This window comes from Octopus sinensis, linkage group LG16 (genome assembly GCF_006345805.1).
Source record: "Octopus sinensis linkage group LG16, ASM634580v1, whole genome shotgun sequence".
In the NCBI taxonomy this organism is placed as follows: Eukaryota; Metazoa; Mollusca; class Cephalopoda; order Octopoda; family Octopodidae; genus Octopus; species Octopus sinensis.
Genome location: NC_043012.1, coordinates 9,667,213 through 9,694,084, shown reverse-complemented (window position 1 = coordinate 9,694,084; position 26,872 = coordinate 9,667,213). Strand labels below are relative to the sequence as shown.

At 36.2% G+C, this 26,872-nt stretch overlaps 1 protein-coding gene and 1 non-coding gene across 2 annotated transcripts in view; both read left to right on the top strand.

Moving 5' to 3' along the window:
- The window catches only part of LOC115220505 (G-protein coupled receptor 183-like), a 217,301-nt gene that overhangs the window by 22,579 nt on the left and 167,850 nt on the right, over positions 1–26,872 (top strand). The gene's annotated exons all lie outside the window — the stretch shown is intronic.
- LOC115220650 lies at positions 25,201–25,306 on the top strand. The gene has a single exon (XR_003882577.1). It is a non-coding gene; the product is annotated as a U6 spliceosomal RNA (small nuclear RNA).

Sequence of the window (26,872 nt, the reverse complement as noted above, 5' to 3'; positions counted from 1 at the left end):
GATGAAAGGCAAATACGACCTCGGTAAGATCTACACTTAAAATACGCGAGTAACATTAAAGAATAACATGGCGTTACTTTATCTCTCTCTCTCTCTCTCTCTCTCTCTCTCTCTCTCTCTCTCTCTCTCTCTCTCTCGCGATCAATCCATCCATCCATCTATCTATCTACCTATCTATTTTTCTACCTGTCGATCTATCTGTCTTTCTATCTGCCTTCTCTCTTTTCAATTTACTTTCGTTTTCGGTTTCATATTATACATCCATAGAAGTAATGGTAGAGGATTACTGGTGTATATAGAAAACCTTTGGCGAGATTTATCTAAAATCGATAAATATAGTGTTGTTATTGTTTATCGCTATATATAATTTTCAATAGTTGTCAAAATTCTGTATGTTTGTTTACAACAAAACCTCATTATTTTTTGCCAACAAAACCTCATTATTTTTTTGCCATCACTGAACGCAAATCTATTTCAGTTTTGCCTATATTTTTACCTTATCGCCCAGCTACAGAGTTTCTTTACACTATCATTTTGATTTTTCCAGCCCCTGCTATATATATTATTGCAGTTAATGTTGGTATGACACAGCATATTTTAACTGGGCAGCATTATTTTCTTTCTGGTTCATTTTCTTAAACTTTGATTATCTTTATTTCTTCCGTATGAGACGTTCGAGTAACAGTCAGCTTTATATGACTACAGGTATTTCTTAACTTACACATGCCTGACACATGACCAACCTCTTCACACACATCAACATCTTTATTTTTTTCATGAAGTATTTTGTTGTTTCTTAGGTTTTCTTTTCATTTTCCTGTCTCCTTCTAAATTCACAGCTACTATTTTGAAATACATGTCTCCATAATGGCCAGAGATTGATTTTTGTTTTCTTTCTGTTATATCGCTTACTAAACTAGTTTCTCTCTCTTCTATTAGTTTATTAAAATCAAATATCGCAATGACGTATTCATAGATGATAGCTTGTTTTCAATTACGTAGAACAAAGAGCATTAGGAGACACATTTCTACATATCCAGCTCAGAAGCACAGTCCCAGCTAACACGTTTATATTCAACATCAAATCGTAAATGGATGGAAAATTAGTTTACTGTCTGTGAAATCACTCACTTTTCCTCTCTGTCTCCCCATTCTGTCTCCCTCCTTCTCTCTCTCTCCATATATAAATATATATATATATATATATATATATAAATTTGCTTTACTAATATTTTTTTGTTTACTGACCTTTCAATCAAGGCTGGCTTCAAACGATAGATTATTGTGTCAACTAACAGATACAATGATTATCTGTTGTTGATTTTTTAATAATCTTAAGAGTTAGAGTGGAAGAATAGTTAGAAGTCTATAGTTCTTGCAGATATCTTGCTTCTGAGTTCAATTCCGCCGATGTCAATTTACCTGTCGACTCACCGATAACTTACATTCTAAAGTTGACCTCATCAGATAAATTCCTTCGTTTTCAAAATTTCTAAACTTTTGCTTAAACTAGAAATGATTAGTTAAATGATTAGCAGAAACATTAAATCGAGATTTTTTTTCTTCCTATCCATAACATTTTGAGTTCAAATCTCATCGAGATCAAATTTAGTTTTCCTCACTCTGGAACCACAGAAATTAAGTGCTTAACAGCATTTCGCCCATCGCTATGTTCTCTGTTCAAATTGCGCTGAGGACGAAGTTGGCTTTAATTCTTAAGGCGGCGAGCTAGCAGAATCATTAGCACGCCGAGCAGAGTGCATTTCATTTGTCTTTACGTTCTGAGTTCAAATTCCGCCGAAGTCGACTTTGCCTTTCATGCAACCGGGCTCGATAAAATAAGTACTAGACAGGCACGGGGTCGATGTAATAGACTAGTCACCTCCAACAAAATTTTAATCTATGCACCTTTAGCAGAAAGGAATATCATTAGAGTGACAAGACGGCGAGCTAGCAGAATCCTTGACACATCGGACAAAATCCTGAATGACATTTCGGCCGTCTGAGTTCAAATTCCGCTAAGGTCGACATTGCCTTTCATCCTTTCTGGGTTGATGATATAAGTACTAGATGAGTATTGAGGTTAATGTAATGGACTAACTCTGGCTGGTACCTCTCTTTACTCTTTTACTTGTTTCAGTCATTTAACTGCGGCCATGCTGGAGCACCGCCTTTAATCGAGCAACTCGATCCCGGGACTATTTCTTTTTGTAAGCCCAGTACTTATTCTATCGATCTCTTTTTGCCGAACCGCTAAGTAACGGGGATATAAACACACCAGCATCGGTTGTCAAGCAATGCTAGGGGGACAAACACAGACACACAAACTCACACACGCATGTATATATATATATACATATATATATATATATATATACATATATACGACGGGTTTCTTTCAATTTCCGTCTACCAAATCCACTCACAAGGCTTTGGTCGGCCCGAGACTATAGTAGAAGACACTTGCCCAAGGTGCCACTCAGTGGCACTGAACCCTGAACCATGTGGTTGGTAAACAAGCTACTTACCACACAGCCACTCCTATGGCACAAAGAATTTTTTTATGATTATTAAAGCAGGAGCATAGTAGTATCGTTAGCACAAAGCACGAAACGCTTAGCGACATTTGTTGCTTCTTTACGTAATGAGTTCAAATTCCATGGAGGTGGACTTTGCCTGTCATTGCTTCGGTATCGATAAAATAAGTGCCATTTGAACCCTGGCATTAATGTAATTTTCTGTCCCCAAACAATGGCGTTGAAATAATCGACTCCACCACTTCCTCCAAATTTTCAGTTCTTGCGGGTTGAGTAAAGAAGTTTATCACTAATACCACGGCTAATAATAATTGATTCAACTTTTGGCACAAGGCCAGAGAGTTTGAGGGGTGAGGATTAGTTGATACCATCAATCTCAGTGGTACACTGGGAATATGGCCCGCTAACGATTGAGCTAGCTCAACACCTTAATAATCATAATCATAATGGTGATGATGATGATGGTGACGATGAAGATAATCATGATCATGATGATCATGATGATATATCAGTATAACGTAGGTAGGTTATAATATACATCCAGTTTGATGAATGTCTAAGTCAGAATATCAGATTTGTGTCTGGTGGGCATAGTTGATTTCTGATTCATATATAGAGTTATATGTGGAGGTGCAATGGCCCAGTGGTTAGGGCAGAGGACTCGTGGTCGTAGGATTGCGGTTTCGATTCCCAGACAAGACGTTGTGAGTGTTTATTGAGCGATAACCCCTAAAAAGCTCCATGATGCTCCGGCAGGGGGTGGTGATCCCTGCTGTACTCTTTCACCACACTTCCTCCTACTCTTTCTTCTGTTGGCCTGCTCGCTTAGCCAGCGGGGTGGCGTCATTCGAAGGCTAAATCAATGCGAACGCATTGTGACCAGCGATGTGTAACAACATCTGATGGTCTGGTCGGTCACGTGATCACGTGATATAGAGTTATATATGGGTTTTTCTTGTTTTTTTTTTCAATCAGAAATGAAAAAACATTCTATTATTTGTTAGCGCTGATTACATTATTCTGCAATAAAACAGAGATACTTGTGTATTATATTCATTTGTTTTTCGTCTTAATTGACTAGACATTGATTCACACTTTTCACGTAGCTCTCAACCTGATTTACTTCCGGTAGCTTCCGGGTGTTGACCATGACAAGTTTTCATTTCCTATTCTAGCAATGTTTATATATATAGTTTTAAATTTTCTGCTGTCTTGCGTTTCTTGCGATGCAGGGTTTTACACACTCGAGTTTTTCGTAATTATAGGGCAAAAATTGGAAGTACGATTTTCCACTTCAAACTTCGCCCTAGAGATGTATTTGTTTTTATTTCCCGATGGATATCGTTAATTTATTGCTCGGGAAAAAAACAAGAGAAAAACATCCGTTAACATCAATGAAATAACAGTAAAGAAATCGATGGAATTACAAGGATGCTAAAGGATAACACATAATAAGGAATATATTAGATTGACGGTCGGTGAAAGTTTTAGATGGAAAGATGAGTGTGGAGAAGTGATGTTTCGATCATGGCTCTTCGTCGAAAAGACGAAATATTCCAGCGAAGAGGAAACGGAGGATGCTCCACAAAAGAATGAAGGTCGGTCATGGTGATGAAATGGAGGTGTAGAGAGGAATGACAGAGAAGAGGTAAGAAAAGGTGTAGTGTAGTGAAAGTGTTACGGAAGAATTAAAATGATTCACAATCAACGGTACAGAATCCACGTACTCCGAGGCAATATACGAACACACACACACACACACACACACACACACATACACACACATATTATGTGTGTATCTATATTATTATTATTATTATTATTATTATTATTATTATTATTATTATTATTATTATTATTGTTATTATTATTCAGTAGTTTTATTTTTATATCGTGCTTTCACTTCACACCGAGCGCAGCTCTGTGTGCCTTGGGTATGTGCTGTGATTTGTAGTGATGCTCTGATGGTTATTGTATGGAATTATTATTATTATTACTATTATTATTATTATTATTATTATTATTATCATTCAGTAGTTTTATTTTTATAGCGTGCTTTCACTTCAATTCAGATGAAGGCGCGTAGTCTTAGACCACGCATTCCCTAAACGACCGTCACCTGTCAGTCAGCGAAACTAATTCGGTGTCAGCTTGTCTCACTCTGTGTGCCTTGGGTATGTAATGTGGAGTGCTGTGATGCTCTTATGGTTACTGTATTGAACTTTTTTTTTACCTAGGATGTGTGCAGTGCCCAGTAATACAATTTGCTGTATGTTATATATATTTGTAAGTTCTGGTGTTCTGTGTGTTACTATAATTACGGAAATTGAGCCGGATTTTGTCAATATAATGTGTATTGCAAATGATTTTCACTATGGTTAATTAATCACCACGTGTAAACGCATTCCTTCTCGCATCAATATGATTCTACGTGGTAGTATTTTTCTCTAGAAATAAATACCTCTGCTCCGTTAGTGTTTGTTGTTTTATTGCGCTCTGTTAGTGTTTCTTCCTCCACTGCTTTCATTGTTGTTGATGTTGTTGTTATTGTTTCTATTGTAGTTTAATCCAAGCTGGCTCTAACTGAGTAGCCCTATTATTAAAATCATTCCAGCAATGAATTCGTAGGAGTCTTTTTAACTGCATTAACCCTTTTAACCCTAATCGAGGAGTGCAGAGAACAGGGATGGAATGTCGAGTATTATCACCTGGCAGTGGGGGCTAGAGGCTTCAGTGAAAGGAAAATGACAACGCTATTCACAAGAAGATTTGTTTTTTCTAGCTCCGAGCTGCGAAAACTAATAAGGAAAGTTCAGGAGGCGGTCGAAATGCCAGCTTCTATATATGGCTGAAGCGGGAAGACCAAAAATGGCTTGAAAGTCATAACATGCCGGCGGGAAATAACATCACTAGGTGAGACAAGCTGACACTGAATTAGCTTCGCTGACTGACAGGTGACGGTCGTTTAGGGAATGCGTGGGCTAAGACTACGCGCTTTCATTGGTCAGTTAAAGTTGAGACAGTGTCACGTGACAACTTGCTGTGGCTGCCTGCTGGAGTCTGGCAGCAGGTATTTACAGGGAAAAATTGGCAAGACAGTCATTCGCCCGCTGACACTCGTTGACGCTACATCTAAGAGGCCAGGGAACAGAAGAAAGAAGAGGAAAGAGGACATGCACCCAACACCAGAGCTGAAAACACCTCCGAAAGTGGGGGAGGGAACGTCAAAACGGTAGAGGAGTAGGGGCCGAAACCGGACGTGGTTCCTCCTGATGATGTCTTGAGCTAACTGGACCCTATAAAGGAGCTGTTGTGGTAGCAGACCACGAAACACGGTTGTAATCCCTCCAATCTGCCTGTTTTTCTAAAGGAAAATTCGCCTTCTGTTTTAAGAAAAGTTATGTAGGGTCTCAGAGATGCTGAAATTATTGTTTATAAGCATAGTGACGAACTAATTGATCAGTAAGGAAAACATTTGCAATACAAAAGGCAATAATATAGTATCCTTATACTAATTTGTATGTGTATGTGTGTGTGGGAGGGTCACTAAATTTTTGAAGGAACACCACAAATAACTAAGTTTTCAAATATGGCATTATTTTGTCGATCGTATGTATTCATATAAAGATACTTAATATTTCAGGTGTTAGTTTTTCATGGGGAAGAATAGAAATGGATTAAATATATGGATAGGGAGAGAAAGAGAGAGAGGAATAGTGAAGGTGTATGAAAAAGAAGGGCAGGAAGTAGTTGAAGTGTTAGAAACCAAGGGAAAAGCCGTTTTATGAGGGGCGTTCTAGGGAGCTGAAGGCGCATATGTGCACAAGGATGCATTAGAATGTCTGTTTTTTTTTAAGGACGCAGCATAAAGAAAATGGTCGACGCATGTGTGTTGAAATGGAATATGTATTTGGAGATTAATGTGAGTGTTTGTGTATGTGTGTGTGTGTGCGTGTGTGTGTGTGTGTGTGTGTGTGTGTGTGTATGTATGTATGGATTATTTCAGTTAGAATTCAACATTCCTGCCATTCTTTCGATTTCTTTCCAAAGTATTGCATTGAGATGAATCCATATTCTTTTCTAAGCAATGAAATGAAGTTATCTATCGGGAAAAAAAAGCCCACCGCTACTGCTGCTGCTGCTACTGCTACTACTACTACTACTTCTACTACTACTACTACTACTACTACTACTACTACTACTATTTTCACCACTGCTACCACTGTCATTATTACTATCCTCATCCTCATCAATATTTTCTTCCCCGTTCTCCCTCTCCCGCTCCTCTTATCATCATCATCATCATCATCATCATCATCATCATCATCGTTATCCCTGTTATATCCTAGATCTTTTGATCCTTTATACCGAATCTTCACTAGCACCAAGGCGAAAGAGCGAGTAAAACAATTATTTTTCTCTGATAAACATTTTGTTCCCCGATGTCAACAAGAATGTTTACTTTTGAAGCTAAACGATGAATGAGAGGCAGCCATGACAGATGCTGTACTGCTTATCTGCGTCGATGAACTGGCTTTTCTGAAGTTTTCTTTGAGTGAAGAATGTAATAAAAAAAATGACGAAAGCTGTTAGTTTCTGACTGGAATAAATCTTAGTGATAACATGTTTCAACATAGTAGTTTGGATAAATGAAATACGGCATAATCAGCAATGATATTAGGAAAGAAAAAGAAAAACAGAAATAGCAGCCGCAACAATAGGATACCAGTAACGGTGGCACAAAAGCACACACGAAATGTAAGAAGAATAAAATGATCGGTTAGAGGGCGAGAAAAAATCACAATGTCGTTTCTAACGAGGCCAGCAACAAAATATGGAGAAGGTCAGCGAAAAGGTGAATAAAGCAAACGATACCAGCATCATCGACAACAAGAATGCAACAAATAATAACAGGCGCAGGAGTGGCTGTGTGGTAAGTAGCTTGCTAACCAACCACATGGTTCCGGGTTCGGTCCCGCTGTGTGGCATCTTGGGCAAGTGTCTTTTGCTATAACCCCGGGCCGACCAATGCCTTGTGAATGGATTTGGTAGACGGAAACTGAAACAAGCCTGTCGTATATATATATATATATGTGTGTGTGTGTGTGTGTGTGTGTGTGTGTGTGTGTGTGTGTGTGTGTTTGTGTGTCTGTGTTTGTTCCCCTAGCATTGCTTGACAACCAATACTGGTGTGTTTACGTCCTCCGTCACTTAGCGGCTCGGCAAAAAGAGACCGATAGAATAAGTACTGGGCTTACAAAAAGAATAAGTCCCGGGGTCGAGTTGCTCGACTAAAGGCGGTGCTCCAGCATGGCCGCAGTCAAAATGACTGAAACAAGTAAAAGACTAAAAGAGTAAAGAGTAACAGCGCTAAAGACGAAAAACGAAAGAAGAAGTAACGGCGGAGGTTAGGAGGATGTGGGTTTCCGATGCTTTTACGTAAAGAAACCTTTGACCAAGGAGAAGATAATCCGGTCGGTGGGTGTCCCTCGGTATAGCTGATGGTAGTAGGAAGCACTCCGTCGGTTACGACGACGAGGGTTCCTGTTAATCCGAATCAACGGAACAGCCTGCTCGTGAAATTAACGTGTAAGTGGCTGAGCACTCCACAGACACGTGTACCCTTAACGTAGTTCTCGGGGATATTCAGCGTGACACAGAGAGTGACAAGGCCGGCCCCTTGAAATACAGGTACAACAGAAACAGGAAGTAAGAATGAGAGAAAGTTGTGTTGAAAGAGTACAGCAGGGATCACCACCATCCCTGCCGGAGCCTCGTGGAGCTTTAGGTGTTTTCGCTCAATAGACACTCACAAACGCCCGGTCTGGGAATCGAAACCGCGATCCTATGACCGCGAGTCCGCTGCCCTAACCACTGGGCCATTGCGCCTCCACATAGCTGATGGTAATGAATAGACAAATGCAGTTCCAGGAAAGAAATATGCAAGACAGCCAATATGTCTTTATAGAGATGGTTGATCAGAAATGTGGTTAAGTTAAAGCTGTTCTTTGTTTAGTTCAACCTGAAGTAAATGGCAGCTGTCACCATGGCTACTTGGTAACTGTTTTTAATGGAGGCAGTTTCAGTTCCGATTTCAGCGATTGGATGGCTCATCGGCAAAACGTGGTCAGTTCATGCAGCCGTCTCTATGCGAGCTTTCCGCCAGACATGTCACCTTTTAATCCTTGCGCACATTTAGACTCCAGCTTACTGCAAATGTTAAATGTGCTAAGGCACATTCTGCTCCAAGTGGGATACGAGAGGACTGTGTTGGCATGTGGTGACGGCTAAAGCACCATGCATTCGGATATCTCAGCAATGTTACCGACACTAAAACTGAAGTATCCTGTGAAGATAGCTGAAAGACATAACCTAGAAAAGTGTAATAAGAAACTATTGCGGAAGAGTTGATTATGTGGCGTTTATTGTCTATTATTGCAGCCTATCGTACTTGATACCAGACCGTAGTTAACTATACTGGGACTTCTGTTGTTTTGGTTTTCTTCAAAAGACAGTCATTAACTGATTTATGATGTGCGAACATGACCTGAATGTGCGATGAGTAGGAATATTCCTTCAAAGATCACCGTTCATTATGCATCTCTTTCTGTAGCTTGTATTTCTAAACCTAAGTCCAGATTCAGACGTACGTCATGTTTCAGTATCAGACACCTGGAATATGCTTAGGCATTGCACACGGGTTTGACAAAAGAGCAATATGACCGAGGGAACGTCAACTTTTACATTTTACACTTTACTGACAATAAGTGGCGTCAAAACTAGGTATGAACTACGAAGCAGCTTCCAGAGTTATTAAAGGGAGGGACAATGGACAAAGTCCAACCTTATGCCACAAAGAATGTTACTAGTCCGAAATAAATTCTACAGAGGACATTGTATGCAGACTGTGGTTTTGCATGGAGTAGTTGTTCTGGTACGTGTGCAGAAATGAGATCAAGGAATTTCTATATTCAAGGACCGTATTGTTTAAGCAAAAATTGAGTGTATTATCAACCATTAAGTCTGTTAAAATTTGCTTGAGGCTGGTTAATTGGAATAGGGGGATCTTCTAAAATTTCAGGGCAAAATAATCGTTTCTGTGTCTTATTTTTCTCACGTGGACTATCTCCGTTCTGGAACCTACACAATAATTTATCCATACTAACACACACACACACACACACACACACACACACACCACACACACACACACACACACACACACACACACACACACACACATTTGGCTAATATATTCGACACTGATAAATATATTATAGGACACTGACTGAGAAAACTGCTTATAAACAACCATTCTAATCCTCCCCATAACACCAGGAAAACTTTACTTAATCATATTTGTATTATTATCTCTAATATTACTACGAATGCTTTAACCATGTTCAGTGTTATTAGAGTAATCTCCTAAAAAGATTGGTTCCTATGACAAAAACCTAATATAAACCTCATCCTAATAACTAGTATAAATAATTGTTGCGCAAGCGTAGATTAATTTAGTAAAATAATCTTCCTTTCAGACTGAATGTGGTGATCTGTACAGTAAAGACTTTTTCCTAACTGCATAGAGAAGCATTTTGTAATCCGTTACCAGTCCCACAAAGTCTTCGACAAAAAGTCTATTAGCATTAATTACATTCGCATCATTAAGTTAAATTTTGTGTTTAGAGTCAACGAAAATATCTCTGACAACATATTCTATCTACGCCAAATACTCTATCACATTTGAATTCCATTAATATTAGGTCCTGTTCGGTGAGGTAGCAGACCCGTTAGTACGCCAGGCAAAATGCTTAATGGCATTTCGTCCGTCTATAAATTCTGAGTACGAATTCTGCCAAGGTCGATTTTACCTTTCATTCTTTCGCAGTCGATCAAAGAATCACCAGTTCAACACTGGGGTCGATTCAACCGATTAATCTCACCCCTAAACCTGCTGGCCTTGTGCTAAAATTTTAAACCTATGTTAAGTGCTCTCCACTCAAAGATAAATTCCTTATCAAGAGGATTTTGACAGCTATGGTAACATCTTCAAACAGAATATAATAAATTTATGATTCTCTACGAGAAAATAAAATTTTCTTTGAACTTCTTAGAAGCATTCTTTCAGAAGTTACAAACAATACGTTTCATTCCTTCGGACACGAAGAGAAGCGAATCTCCATTTTATTGTTAGTGTATTCAGGAACTTTGAAGATAAACGGCTCATGAAAGTTTAAATCGATTGGTCAATAGTCAGTTTCTCAAAGCCATATTTAAGAGGTTCTCTTTTGTATAATTTATGCACGACAGAAGCGTTGCACATCAAAATGCACATTTATTAATTTATTAATTTTCAGTAGCTAATTAGTTTTGAAAGGGGAACATCAAAACAAATTAATGATTACAAATTTTATTCTTGTCACTGATTAGCGTTTAGATTCTTCCATAATTCGAAAAATTCACCTAGAGGTTTTAATATTTCTCTGAAAATTCCCCCAAAATCAAAAATTTGAAATTTCTTGAGAACGCTTGGTTATTTTGCTGGGAAAAATGCTTTTTATGATTCACTCTACACCATTCTTTTACCCCATGTTTTACTGTTTGAATGCATTCTGTTATTTCACCTCCCACGCATCTAAAAGATTGTGTATCTGGAATTGCATCCTAATTCAAAATTCTTCTATTATAATTTCCCCTCACTAATTCAACGTTGTTTTTACTTCTTTATTTTGGATTTCTTTTTAGCAGTGGTATACTTTAATTTATTGAATCGGATATGTGTATATCTACATTTATGTTATTTGAACGTCATTATGTTTTTATGTGTACGTGCCACCATGTTGAAATTTGTTTGTATAATATATGCTTTACGTTGTGCGTTTGATTATGTTTTTCTTCCCCATTTATCTTCTCTTGGATTTGTACATCTGTATCTAGATGTCTGAATGTATATGGATCTCTGTTTGTACGTGTAACTCTGTATGCATATATGTTCAACTCATTCTGTATCTACGTATCGAATAATTGTATGAATGTTTGTCTAATGATACGTGCGCGTTATATCTGTTCCTATGCGTGTGTGTATGTGTCTCAGAGTATGCTTTAATATTTTCTAATTTCATATTTTTATTTTGTCCTTAAATTTCATTTGCTTAAAATTAAATACTTTCCCAGATGTTTTCTCCACATATTTTTCATTTATAAATATCGTAACCTTTCTTAAAAACATAATCTCCTACAGACATTACGCAAAACTGAGTAGCAACAGAATGATATCTCAAATATTACAGAAAACTGAATGTTGTATTTTGTTTTATACACTTTATAGATTAGTGCTTCATGTTATCCACTCAACTTTCACATGTCTTGAATGTGTTAATATTTTGGAGAAAAATTGTGAATACTAGAGTTCTACTCATCCATGTGTCAGGGTTTGTACCATTCATAAAGTAGATCTTATAAAAATTATTTCGCTGTTATAAGGCGGGGAGCTGGAAGAATCATTAGCAATTAATGACTTGACTTGGTCATCAACTGTAGTGGATGGTCTGCCTGATCGCTCTTTATCAAAAAGGCTACAATCTCCAGCTCGGAAACTTGCGAACCACTTCCGCACAGTTCTTTCGGATAAAGAAACATCACCGTAAACTGCGCATATATCTTTGCTTGTTTGTGAGGCATTTTCCCCTTTATGGAAAAAGAAAAGCATCAAGTGCCGAAAATGAACTTTCTTATCTTCCATTTTAAAGGATTACAGAATTAACACAGATTATAGGAACATAAACCTTCTTCCACGAAAACATAGCTTAAACTGTGCTCTAAGTGGAGGTGTAGTCAAATCCCATTTTATGGACTCAAACATGTTCTAAAATAAGCCGAAATGTAATCTAATATAAATCGGCACGAACTTTCCGGACAACCCAATATCATAAGTATAATGTTATATACTGTCACTCCCTGCATGTAATGCCTACTTGTAAGTCCTAGGGTTCGGTTATATATTTATTATACGTTTTTTGTCATCACCTACCCAAAAACCACCACCTATTTCTGTTTTCTGTGCAATAATTTTGAGTAATGCTGTTTTTAATATTTATATCTAAATAATTTCTACCTTTCCATGAGGCATACTTTATCGAATGTAGGAATAATACTAAATTGTGTTCAATTAGACTTGATCTTCCTATGTGTGTGTTGGTTGGTATCTACAATGATAGTAGAGCTGGTTTCTGCAACCACTTTCGTATTGGTATTTCTTGATGCTGATATAACTTCCAATATCATGAACTCTTTCAACTCAGTCATGAGTGTAGATAGAGATTTTCTTGGCTAACAAAATAAGGTGGGCAGCCAGAAGCAATACAGTTGTTTCTTCCGAACGTACCGATATTCTACATTTACTTAATATCATTTACACCAATATTTTCTTTCAGAGATTCAACTGAAGAATTTACTTTTTTCTTTGCAATAATAATGAATTCATTCTGAACTGAGATAGATTCCTATGCGACTGTTCTTTCTCTCTTCCCTTTGTTCAATACTTTTAATTTATATCCGACATAGAGGCTTTCCTCGCCATTGAGCTAGCATGAAAGTTTATAGCCCCAATTTTAGATTAGATTTTCGATAAAAAATAAAACTGAAATTCTGTTGTTTCTCTTTCCGTCTCATAACTCACTTTCTCATTTCAACCTCTTTCAGGTTTATATTATTTAGTTACCTACAAAATAGAAAAACTATTTTTTATTTCGTTCGTATTTCTTAGACAATTGGATTAACTTCCATCATTCATCGCTGGTTGCTTCTGTAGCCCTGGTGTGTATACTTTATAATAGCTTTCTTCTTTTAGAAGGATCTCACATGTATTTCTGATGAGTATATTCTATATCAGATTTTCGTTTATGTGTTCTAAATGCAGATATTATTATTTAGCTTCTGCATACATTTTCTCTTATTGTTTTAGGAATAGTTTGAGAATGTCGAAAGCATGAGTTATTGCAGGGTGTGCAACTTGATCAGTATTACCTTAATTTTGAATTGCACACGCTTTTAAGATTTAAAAGTTCTTTCCTAAATTTTCTTATATGTGTGTGTGATTTACACGCTCTTGTTCATTATTACTCAGTATTCTTATATCAGCTTCGCCTAAATATGATAACTCAATTACTTTATCTAGTGTGATATTGTTAATTAACTTTGCCTTTTTCAAAGTAACTTCTTCCAGTTTGAATCTCTTATCAGTTCTTTCGTAAATCCACGTACTGCTTATTCATCTGTATCTAGTTGTTTACAAATTTCAGTGTAGTACATAAAGTCATATGAGATTAAGTTCATTGCCTTATCGCAGCATTGATATCCGAATCTAATCCTTTTCAATATGTCGGGTTATGTTTTGAGCACACGACCGATAAAACGTAAATAGAAATATTTCGATTGAAATTTCCCTCTTCCAACGAAAAATGGATTTCGTTCTCAGAATTCGCTCTTTTATGTGCATCTGCAGAAGTGTTTGCCATTTACTTGTGACATGCATGTATTCTTGTATTGCTAGTTTTACCATATTTATAATTGGTGCTTCCGGGATTCACGCCAACGAAATTGTGTCACTGGTAAAAGGCCTTCTGTTCGCAGATTCTTCTTTCTCTTTCTGAAGGCTTTGAGTGAGGGTTTCTTGATCAACAATTGATCTTTACAGCAATAGGAATATTCGTAGTACTACTACTGCTCTTGTGAAAACTGACTGATTCTTTTTTTGGTGGGGGAATGCTTACGTACTTTCTGTGACATTTATATTTAAGGCTCATGATAATCTTGATAAAGTAACAGCCATATAATAAGTACTAGTTGAACACCCCGCTTCCGAAATTGCTGGCATTGTGCCAGTAATTTTGGGGAGGGGTGTTCATTATTTTAGTAGTAGTAATAATAATAATAATAATAGTAGTAGTAGTAGTAGTAGTAGTAGTAGCAGCAACAGCAGTAGTAGTAGTAGTAGTAGTAGTAGTAGTAGTAGTAGTAGCAGCAGCAGCAGCAGCAGCAGCAGTAGTAGTAGTAGTAGTAATAGTAGTAATAGTAGTAGTAGTAGTAGTAGTAGTAGTAGTAGTAGTAGTAGTAGTAGTAGTATGTGTCGTTGTTGTTGTTTTTGTTGTTGTTGTTTGCAATACTGTAGTTTATGAATTATACATCGTCGAGATAGGAACTCAGAACGGAAGGAGCCTGAATAAATAGTGCAAGGTGTTTACCCCGGCCTTTTTACACACTGAAAAGTATTTTACCGTATGACTGTTTTAAACGTCATTATATTAGAAAAACCTTTCTATAATTCAATTTACAATCTTTTAAATTCTAAACTCAACTCTCGAAATACGCTGCAAGAATATTTCAGGAGCATCTAAACACCATAAGCTTACTGTTTTCTGAACCGTGCGTCAATTGTCGCTTTAAGCGTTCGTTATAATGACAGCTGCACTATTTCCAAAATGGTTGCTGGTTTTCTAAGTTAAACGGCGTAATGAACCAGCGCTTAATGGTTAATTTACAGCAATTACTTAGCTTCTAAGAAAGTGCCTTTTGTCTATATTCATGCAGAGATAGATATTCATGAAGCGGTTATTAAATAAATCGCGGTTGTCGTTTGCGTGCATGTAGATATGGATGAAGCCTAACTTCCACCTAATACTGAAATTATTATTGACATTGCAGAAATGATATTTGTTACAACATTGTTTCTGTTCTGATATCATAAAATTGGATAGTGTGCTATAGACACATCAGTTTATTACATAGAACCTGCAAGTATTGTTTAAGAAACCGAATTATTGATATGTTGCCAAGCATATTTTGCAGTGAAGTCATGGCTATTATTTATGTAGCCAGATGCAGTCTATCTCATGACAGTCGCAATATATAACTCATTTATTGTCATTCTTTCGATTTCTCAATGCGGCTTTTAATGTGTTCAGTCGAAATGGCTTATTATTCTATATCAAATATTATTGCTTCTTGGATATTTGATGATAATTTTTCATCAAGAAATCAACTGCAAATGAGTCATTAACGTTATAACTATTTAGTTGTCTATATTATCTATGTTAATCAGCATTAAATAAGAGGGATAGTGTTCTAATCATAATACTCTAGAGATGTTGCTGTAGTTTATATGTGTCTGAAGCTGTTGAATAGTGGCAGAAAATGAGCTAGTTTCATTTTAACGGTTCTTTTTGTATTTATATTTCAATACATGAAACATTGGTAGCATATGGATACTTTTGCATATATTTCAATAAAATAATTTTCTGGTCGTTTCAAACTACAATTTTTACAACAACCGTAATCGTTTGTAAAAAAATATATATATATTTCATCAAAGTGCTTTAAATATTTAATTTGTGTCCATTAATTTGAAACAACAACTAAATTATACAGTAATTTAATATTAATAATGATTCTCTTTATTACTGCCATCGTTATCGTCATCGTCGAGATGATGTTTATCCTCACTATGATGATGATGATTAAAAGATGATGGGAAAACGCTGACGTCGATAATGGCTGTAATGGTTTGCTGTTTTAGTGAACCCCAAGTTCAAGTTTGATTGCGTATCAATCATTCCGGCCGTAACCATCTCTGCTGTAAAACAGGTTTCGTTTTGACTGTATAACCTACTGTCACTATGGTAATTGGAAATGACAAAAGCTTGTTTATCGCTATTGTAATGAGGTTTAGATGACACTAGTGTTACTGTGGAAGCAGATCATGAAATAAAAGAGACGTCATAATGACGGACACTACTCGCTGCTGTTTTGTTATTGTTTAACAAAACTAATATGTCCCTTCCTGGTATTTTGAAATATCTTATGGGAAAATTTGAGGAAGATTTCACTGATGTTTATAGTTTCGCTTGCCATTTCCAGAAAACACATAGCACAAGCATTGATAACAAAATAATACAATTCCCACAAAATATAAAGCAACGCAACAAACAAATCTTATAACACAGACAGTTAGAAAAAATATCCCTTTCCACTTCCCACAAGTGAGAAAAATGTACCATGTATACACATTGTGAACTCTGATTTTCCATGTTAATGCAGTATCATCTCCCACAAAACATCTGAAAGCAGGTAATAATAATAATAATAATAATAATAATAATAATAATAATAATAATAATAATAGGCATGATAAAAAAATATTCAGACAATACATAACAAACACACCAGGACTTACAAACACATATAACATACAGAAAATTGCACTACTAAGCATTGCACACATCCTACGCAGAACACTTTCAATACAGTGACGATCAGAGCATCACAACAAATCACACCACATACCCAAGGCACACAGAGCTGCGCTCGGTGGTGAAGTGAAAGCACGTTATAAAAATAAAACTACTGAATGATAATAATAATAATAATAATAATAATAATAATAATAATAATAATAATAATAATAATAATAATAATAATAATATAATAATAATAATAATAATAATAATAATAATAGGATATTTAGTGGGAGAGCAGTGCATGCCATCGAAGTGACACTAGGGTAAAATATACGAAGCCCAGTATGCCCATCATGACTACCCGTCTGATAAGGGTACATCGGGCACATGCATCACAACCATATGTGCACGACATAGTGATCTCATATCAAAATAAAAAACGCATGAACTTGCAGGTGGGGCCCAGTTAGAATTTATTTCTGGTCGAGTAGCCCATTCCGCTCAAAACGTCCCTGAATAAGGATTGTTTAAGGATGTTGAATGAACCACCCATGTTTCCAAAGGTGAATTATCGAAGCCTCCAAGAATTCCTTTCAACATACGGCTATGATGCTCCCAAACTACTACTGCTTGTGATCAGATATGCACATATCGTCAGCCACTTAGGGAAATGGTGAACTGGTTAAGGTCAAACAACTGACAAGCAAATCTTTGGTATTGAGCAGAATATTTGCTGTAGCCCATCGTTTATACCAAGACAAAACAATGTACATGATGACACTTCCAATCAGTTAAGATGAGAAGCCATGAGAGCCACTGTCTGTTAAGGGTTATCTACCGATTTGGACGGGGGAAATATGCTCCAAATTCTGAACGAAATTAATTAGCATCATTATATATGCCTTTATTAGACATGGAAAATGCATATTTGAAATAATCAGAAAACTCCGTCGAACGAAACCGGACGGAACAAACTTTTTAGTAGAAGAACGAACCGATCTGAAGGGAATGCTTGGACCCAGAAACAGAAAAACAAACGCAATAATATTTTTTTATGTTTGATAAATCGAAAATAATATTAAGTTTCCTTGAATACAAATCAATTATATCCATGGAATAATTAATTAGTATCTGATAGACGACCAGCCAACACGGTACAGGTAATGCAAATCGTAACGGAGTGAATGGCGATAACAATTTTTTTTTTTAAATCAGAGTGTGCGAGATTGAGAAATGTTGCTCTGTTAAATAGTTAACGCTTAACATACGGAATCGCTAATACCACCAAGAAAATATAATTGAAAATGGATTTTAAAAGGGAAATTTACTGCCACAAACAATACACTGAAGTGTTATATTTAACTGATACACTATATTTTAGACCAGCGATGACTAAAACAGAGACGTATGATTTTTGAGAAAGGAGTAAAATCAAGCAAAATTGATATCAATATGGGTAAGTTAATAAATAATAGCAAGATAAAAAGAATTTATAGGAAGAATATACACTGGGAATAAACGAAAAACTATTGACTATACATAAAAGGATAACCTAATACGAACCAACGAGAACATGACGTGAAAGCTGACAGTTTACGCAAAACAAAAAATGTACACCATAAAAAAGTCAACATATATGAACTCATAAACAACATCGAACCTCTTAAACACACTGAAACTGCAACAGAAATCATCATACAAGACATAAAGAAGTCCCCACAACAAATAAAAATATAGGCCTAAAGAAATCATTAAAAGACCCCAAACAATGAAGAAAATCTCAAAGGTCCACGAGGAAATGTTTATTTTAAAATATTCGATCAAGCTCACGTTTTACAACAGACAGATTAAAAGCACACATCTCAGTAGATCAATGAGAGTAAACATTGAGCAGGGCCTCGGAAAATGTATAAAGTAAAAGAAAAGAGAACATAATACATTTGATGGCCATGAATTAATGTAAATATCTGTCCAACATAGAACACACCTATACGCACACACATAATCACTCACACACACTCTCACACCTACATACACATACGCGCACAAACAGTTTTGTGAATGTATAAATAAATATAATAATAAGTCCAGCGGCATTCTATCTACGGAAAAAAATACACAGACATCAGCTGACTAAAAGACTTCATCTATTTAATTACAGTTTTATTATGGAAAAAAATCTGATTTTATATCATAAGAGGAGCGCTTGTTTCAGTGAAAAGGTATGAGATGAATAATAAAATATTCTAGAGGGGGTTTAACCCTTAAAAATCTTAACACTGAAATAAGAAATAAGAAACTCAACATCAAGCAGTTGAAAATCGATGGCAGTGGTGTTGCCCTTAGTTTCTGGCTGGAGCAACTACAAGCTGCTAACGTACGCGTTTCATCAGCATTCCATGGAGTGAGTATTTAGTAGACCAAAGTCACAAATTTTGTGAAGAAGGAAATAACATCAATTAAAACAACCCAACAAGCCCTAACATCCATTCTTCAAATTCTCATCAGGAGGCTGGCAACTCACGGAGAGTAGAATGGCATTCTTTGAGAACTAGAAATTATGCAGGAAACAAATGTTGGACTGTTATGTTCAGTCACTGGTGAACCGACCTGTTGTAGAAAACAATAAGAAGGGAACATCAAAATTTAATAAGGCATGAATTGATTTCTGAAGACCGTCCGATAGCCAGGCACACTCCTGAATAATGTTGATGTAAATTATACTCAAACATAAGGCAGCCTTGATAGAAAGTGCATCACTAATATCATGTTAAAATAGAACATTGCAAAATCTGTTGAATCAAATTACAAACGTATCAACAATAAGCAATCTTTTTTTTCTGTGGGTAACTTTATTCTAAATTTCAGAAATAACAATAACCATTTACAAAAAGTATTAAAAATTTATCATAAATGTTGAAAAGACATAAAGATGATTTGGGGATTAAACATAATAATAAACCTGACATCGTTCTCTGTGACAATAGCGTATAAATTATCGACATAACAGTATCGAATGATTATAATATTATATTGTGCAGAAGGGCGCTGAAGAAAAACTAAAGGAATACTCTTAACTAGCAAGTGAAATAATTTTATGGCAGTTAATCATAAGACGTATGATTATCACCTTGTTCATAATTTGCAGAAAGTAAACCATAGAAAAGCGTAAATGTAATGACGACATTGATAAATTGCATACCGAGGTAGATATAAGAACGTTTTATGAAATGAAAATACAAGAATCAATAAACTTGACAATATTCGTTGACTCTTAAAAATTCATTCTAAATATAGAAGCTCTTGTTCACTCGGAAAACTTGTATGCGTATTCCCAAAGACGTATCTGGTTAAGAAAAAGTATCGCTGCATTTCCCAAAGGAGGTAAAAAAATTAATAATAATAATAATAATAAAAATAAAATAATAACAATAATGATAATAATAACAATAACAATAATAATAATAATAATAATAATAATAATAATAATAATAATAACAATGACGTCGATGATGGTGAGGATGACAGTAGTAGTAGTAGTAACAATAATAATAATTGGTGCGTCCTGTTGGGAATAGTAAGCCAAGATAGAGACAAATGGCTGAAGGATATTGAAATAGAATGCCCGGGAGAGCTCCAACAGAAAGTGTGTCCCTTAGGGACAGTAAGACTTATCATGAGGTTTCTAAGCACTCGAAAGACTGCCGAAATTGTGTGAATACCTAAGGTTGCAGGTAGTAACCCGCTACCCGCATCAATCCTACCAAAATGAGACCAAACCTGAGCTTTGTTCTGATAATAATAATAATAATAATAATAATAATAATAATAATAATAATAATAATAATAATAATAATAATAGTAATAATAATAGTGTCCCGGTGACAACAGGATCAAAGAGAAAGAAGAAAAACTGAACAAATATGACGATTTTAAATGGGAAATACAAAAGTTGTGGTGAAAGAGGGGAGTAGGCGTGGTACCATTAGTAATTGGTGCACTCCGAAGTATCAGTACTCAACTACCATCATGGCTCAAAAAAAGATTGGTACAAATGCCAAGGTAAGACACCTACAAAAATCAGCATTATTTGGAACTGCAAAAATTCTTCGCAGGGTTCTTGGAGCATGATGAGTAAACAAATGTCACCCTAGTCATTTGGCCGTGGACAGCTGACACGTTCCATCATACCCAGCAAAACAGCTGATTTTGCATCAAATAATAATAATGGTTTCATATTTTGCCACAAGGGTAGCAATTTTGGCGGTGGATTACGTCAATTACATCGACTCCAGTGTTGAACTGGTACATATCTTCTCCCCAAAACGTTAAAAGGTAAAGCCGACCTCGGCGGAATTTGAACTTAGAAGCGAAAAGCATTTCGTCCATCGCGCTAACTATTCTGTCAGCTCGCCGCCTTAATAATAATAAACCACTGGTGATATACGTAGCAGAAAATATTGGATTTGGTTAAAAAAATATCAATTGGAATAAGAAGCTGTGCCTTGATCATCGGAGCTTTGAGGATAATATCAAAAGGTGTTCTTATGTACTTTGATCAAATAACAGAAAACTCAAAAGTAACAGAACTATGAAAATGCTTTAGGAGCACAGCTCGTATTCTAAGAAAAACACTGCCAACATAAAACTATTTTAAGCTCATTTTTTTTAAAATTGCGAGTTTCACAATAAATTGTTAACGGAATCTTATTTCTGAGTTCTTGGTTTTCATTCTCTGAAATAAGTAATTACTATTCATAAATAAGAGTCACAGAAAAACATTAATCTTCGTCTTTAAGTTTCGTGGTGAGATTTGGAACAACTCGTTTAAGAGAAAGCAACAATCACGGAAACATTATAGCAATGTTATAACGTCCAATCAGGGAATATTACAAGTAAATGCACCCAGTTAAACCTACTACTGATTGTCTACGTATGTAAGTTGTTCAGGTTTATTTCTAGAATATTGGCCAATAGAGAAAGCTTTTAATCTAGATCCAAGTTTCCTTCATTAGAATTTTATAGAACGTCAACTAGCTATTGCTGCATTTTTGTATTTATATGTGCAATATTGTATTAGCGGTTTTGCAGTGGCTGTATGGTACGTAGCTCGCTTACCAACCACATAGTTCCGGGTTCAGGCCCACTGCGTGGCATCTTGTGCAACTGTCTTCTAGCATAGTATCGGGCCGACCAAAGCCTCACGAGTGGATTTTGTAGACAGAAACTGAAAGAAGTTCGTCGTATATATGTATATATATGTATGTATTTGTGTGGGTTTGTGTCTCTGTGTTTGCCCCCACCCACCCAACATCGTTTGGTGTGTTTACGTCCCCGTAACTTAGCGGTTCGGCAACAGAGCCCGATAGAATAAATACTAGGCTTACAAAGAATAAGTCCTGGAGTCGATTTGCTCGTAAAAGGCGGTGCTCCAGCATGGCCACAGTCAAAATGACTGAAGCAAGTAAAAGAGTAAAAGAAATATACATCCCGTGCATATAGTGCCATATCTAGACAAGCACACATAAAAGTTTTACAAACTTTAACAGATCTGTAATCTTGTAATTAGCCTCCTTCTAACTGGTTTTGAGAAGCCTGAATTTGAGAAGCCAAGATCGGTGCTTAGTGAGATTGCTACATATCCCGGTGCCCCAATAATCACATGCATAAACCCAAACTTGTAATTCGATTTGAGTAGCTCATAATTTCAGCGTATGTATTTTACTTTTCGTTGATCTTTAGCTTAATGTTGACATCCGCCAGGTCAATAAATTACACTAATGTGCATTGTCTGTTACGCTTGCATTTTATTGAGGTTTACACGGAGACATTCCACAAGTATTCTCGCATTTTAATAATAATAATAATAATAATAATAATAATAATAATTGGAGCATAGGTGACAGATAAAGGTTGTAACACTGAGCGCTTTCAACTAGTTAAGCCTGCACACGTCGCTACTCTTCAATCTTCATATGATACCCAGTAGACCGAATGCTAAATGATGTCACACTTTATAATATGTCTATCATATTATAATTGGCTAAAGTTTCTCCCCTACAGTAGATTCTTATCTATTTATCCCTAGGATTGTATATCCTATGCATCTCCCTGTATAGTACTTTGGCAACAATATCATGTCGCATCAGTAGATATTAACATGATGAAATTTTTGTGTTTTCCCTGCGTCTTTCTCCTTTTTGTGTGCTTCAGGAATTTGATTGCTATTTCATGTTTCTGCTCTCCAAAATGAAAATTAGTAATACGATTGTTGGTCCATGATTGACTGCTTAGATGATCAATGTTACCATCATACTTGTACTGTCTTGTTCTGATGCCCATCTATCCTTTCATCTTATGTTACATTGCGGTCGTCATAATCTTCTTTGGGTTTATATCCAAGGTTATCATACAAAAAAATGTTTCTCGAGTTGCTGCATTCCAAATCTCATGATACCATCTGCTTTGAGTATGCAAACTTGATGAGGGGATGTACTTCGACACTTGGTGATTAAACAATATCGACGAAGGGGTATGATATGATATTGAAAGGCAGGCTGGATAGATTGTTTTCGTTTTAGAGAGGAGCGGTCTAATTAGCCCTTGATGTGAAAATTATTTGTGATGTTCAGTATCTTCCGGGTTTTGGCATCAATAGTTAGGATCTCATCAAGCGGACTATCAAGTAGTCCAACTGTTGATATGAGATTGTGGCCCTGGATAAAATCAGGTCAGCTTATGTATGTATGTACGTATGTATGTATGTATGTATGTATGTATGTATGTATGTATGTATGTATGTATGTATGTATACATGTATGTATGTATGCATGTTTGTATGTATGTATGTTTGCATGTTTGTATGTATGGATGTGTGTATGTATGCATGTGTGTATGTATGCATGTGTGTATGTACGTATGTATGTACGTATGTATGTATGTATGTATTTATGTATGTATGTATGTATGCATGTTTGTATGTATGCATGTGTGTATGTATGTATGTGTGTATGTACGTATGTATATATACATGAACGTATGTATGTATGTAAGTGTGTATGTATGTATGTATGTGTATATGTATATGTGTATGTATGTATGTGTATATGTATGTGTGTGTATGTATGTGTGCATGTATGTATGTATGTATATATGTATGTATGTATGTATGTATGTATGTATGCATGTATGTATGTATGTATGTATGCATGTATGTATGTATGTATGTATGTATGTATGTATGTATGTATGTATGTATGCATGAACGTATGTATGGTATATGTTCGTCCTGCGTATGACTTTAAATTGCTTCTGTTGGTGGAGTTCTGGCTCAGGAGTACTCATAATTTGAGGAGCGTAGAATCTCTTTGCCACTATCGTTCCCATGTTTGCTCTGTCTTGGAGTAATATCACCTGTGAGGGTCCCATGTATTTTTAAGTAGCATGTGTGAGGAAAATCCATTTGAATGCTGGGAGACATAAATGACCTTGGTTGGTGTCAGGGCACGCAAAAAACCAGCAGGAGTGAGGGCTCCCTTACAGCATCCTTCTTGGAGAGAGACACATTATGGTACCACATAATTACTGGTCATCATGCTTTGGCCATTCACTAGATACAATTCGCGAAAACTCAGAGATTGGTACTTGTGTTGTACAAGCGTTTATCGCAATAATCTAATGACGTCTCTCTAGGGTGACACCATTTGTCATTCCATCTACTGAGTATCATATGAAGTTGAAAGCGCTCAGTGTTACAAACTTTATCTGTCACCTATGCTCCAAGTCATTCAGATCTGCAGCGAGAGAGACTAGTCATCTGACAGGTCATGAAAGGAAAGTCAGGACTGCCAAAGACAACGGGAAACAGAAGGAACGGCAGGAAATTGTGAGAATGGAAGAATCACTACAATATAGTAATGACATGTACATTCATAATGAATAGGTGTGTGCGTAGATTTATACACACACACACATGTAGATATATAGATATACTTTATACGTAGATGCATAGACACACCGCATACATACACACACATAAATACACGCACAAACACACACACATACATACACATACACAAACACACATAGATATATACAGTAATTAATTCATGCCAGCTTGGCAAAGGTTTTGCACACACATTAGTAAATGTACCATTTCCTTTTCTCATATAAAACAACCTGTTCCTAATGACTATGAAGGACGTCTACATAACTAACGAGGTGCAATAACGTCGAAACACATGCGTCTTACGGTCCGATTACGTCATTAGTAGCTTACTGGTCTGGTTTTATGTGCCGTCTAAAAGTCATTTTCTCAGATTATTTCTGCTGTGTATGTCTTTCATAAGCGAATATAATTATGATAATTATTATTATACACACTAACACACATAATTGTGTATGTGTTTGTACATAGCTACACACAATCTGTACTAGCTACGACGGTACATATTCTAAATTGGAACGATACAGAGAAGAGTACCATGACCCCTACGCAAAGATGACACACAAATTCGCGAAACGTTCCATATTTTTATTTATAGGCTTAGGAGTGGCTGTGTGGTAAGTAGCTTGCTTACCAACCACATGGTACTGGATTCAGTCCTACTGCGTGGCACTTTGAGCAAGTGTCTTCTACTATAGCCTCGGGCCGACCAAAGCCTTTCAGTGGATTTGGTAGACGGAAACTGTAAGAAGCCCGTCGTATATATATGTACGTGTGTGTATATGTTTGTGTCTGTGTTTGTACCCCCCAACATCGTTTGACAACCGATGCTGGTGTGTTTACATCCCCGTAACATAGCTGTTCGGCAAAAGTGACCGATAGAATAAATACAAAGAATAAGTCATGGGGTCGACTTGCTCGACTAAAGGAGGTGACATTGCATGGCCACAGTCGAATGACTGAAACAAGTAAAAGAGTAAACGTGTATACAATCCTATGCGAAATTCACCACTTAAAATGGAATATCTATATGCGTGTATGTGTTTTTTAGTGTGAAAATATACACGCAAGCAGAATCTCAGTTAACTAGTGGTCTTCTGCAACGACAACGAAACAAAAATGTATTTATTTGTAATGAGTAAAGTTTCGTAAACTTGCGCAGCGTTAAGTGAAGCGTTTCAGAACTTTAGACCGATTCTCCTTCATAAAAAAAATGAAATAAGTTTTCTTTGTTTTAGTTCAGCAGAGCGTGGACACAATGGAGGAAAGCGGGAAATGATAGAAAATTAGCTGTTACGCAAGCGTGGGTGGGAATAATTCGGGGAGTGAAAGATAATTTGAAAGATCGAGAATGTAGAGGCAGAGAGGTGAATACGATTGAGTGAGAGATTTATAGTCAGTTTAAGTTAAGAACTTTTTTGTTGCTTCTATTTGTTTTCACTTTTGTATTGTTTTTGAGTGTTTTTGTTTTGTTTTGTATTTTTGCTATATTGGTTTTTTTTTTCCTAACAGACCATCGTAAAGAGGTTGTCAACAGAATTATTCATGTACACGACTGCAGACATTTATATGTATATTCGATAGTAGATCTCAGTATGTACGTGTATGCATAGACACTCTAAGACATATATACACACGCACGGATATATATATTTTTTATTTATTTATTTTTTATATATATATATTAATTGCTTATATGTCAAATTATACATATATATATATATATATATATATGTAAAAGAGATTACAATCTACGTCGCAGGAAAATGTTGATAATTTTCTTGATATTTCGGCTCCCTCGGCTTCATCAAGCAGTCCTGCTAAAGTTAATATGTACGCGCCCGTCTGTGTGTGTATGTGTGTGTGCATATAATGATTTATACATTTTACGCACTGCACCATAAACCAGAAAAAGTTAAATTTCGATGTCACGAAGCTTTACTGTAAGTGGATAAACGATGTCAGCATATTTGATTTGATCTCTTGAACAGCGGTTGAATAAATAGAAAGTTTCCTGGCTGACGATTCACGGTTTGCTTATTGAGACTCGGTATATATATATATATATATATATATATATATATATATATTTATATATATATATATGTGTGTGTGTGTGTGTGTGTGTGTGTGGTGTGTGTATATATATATATAAG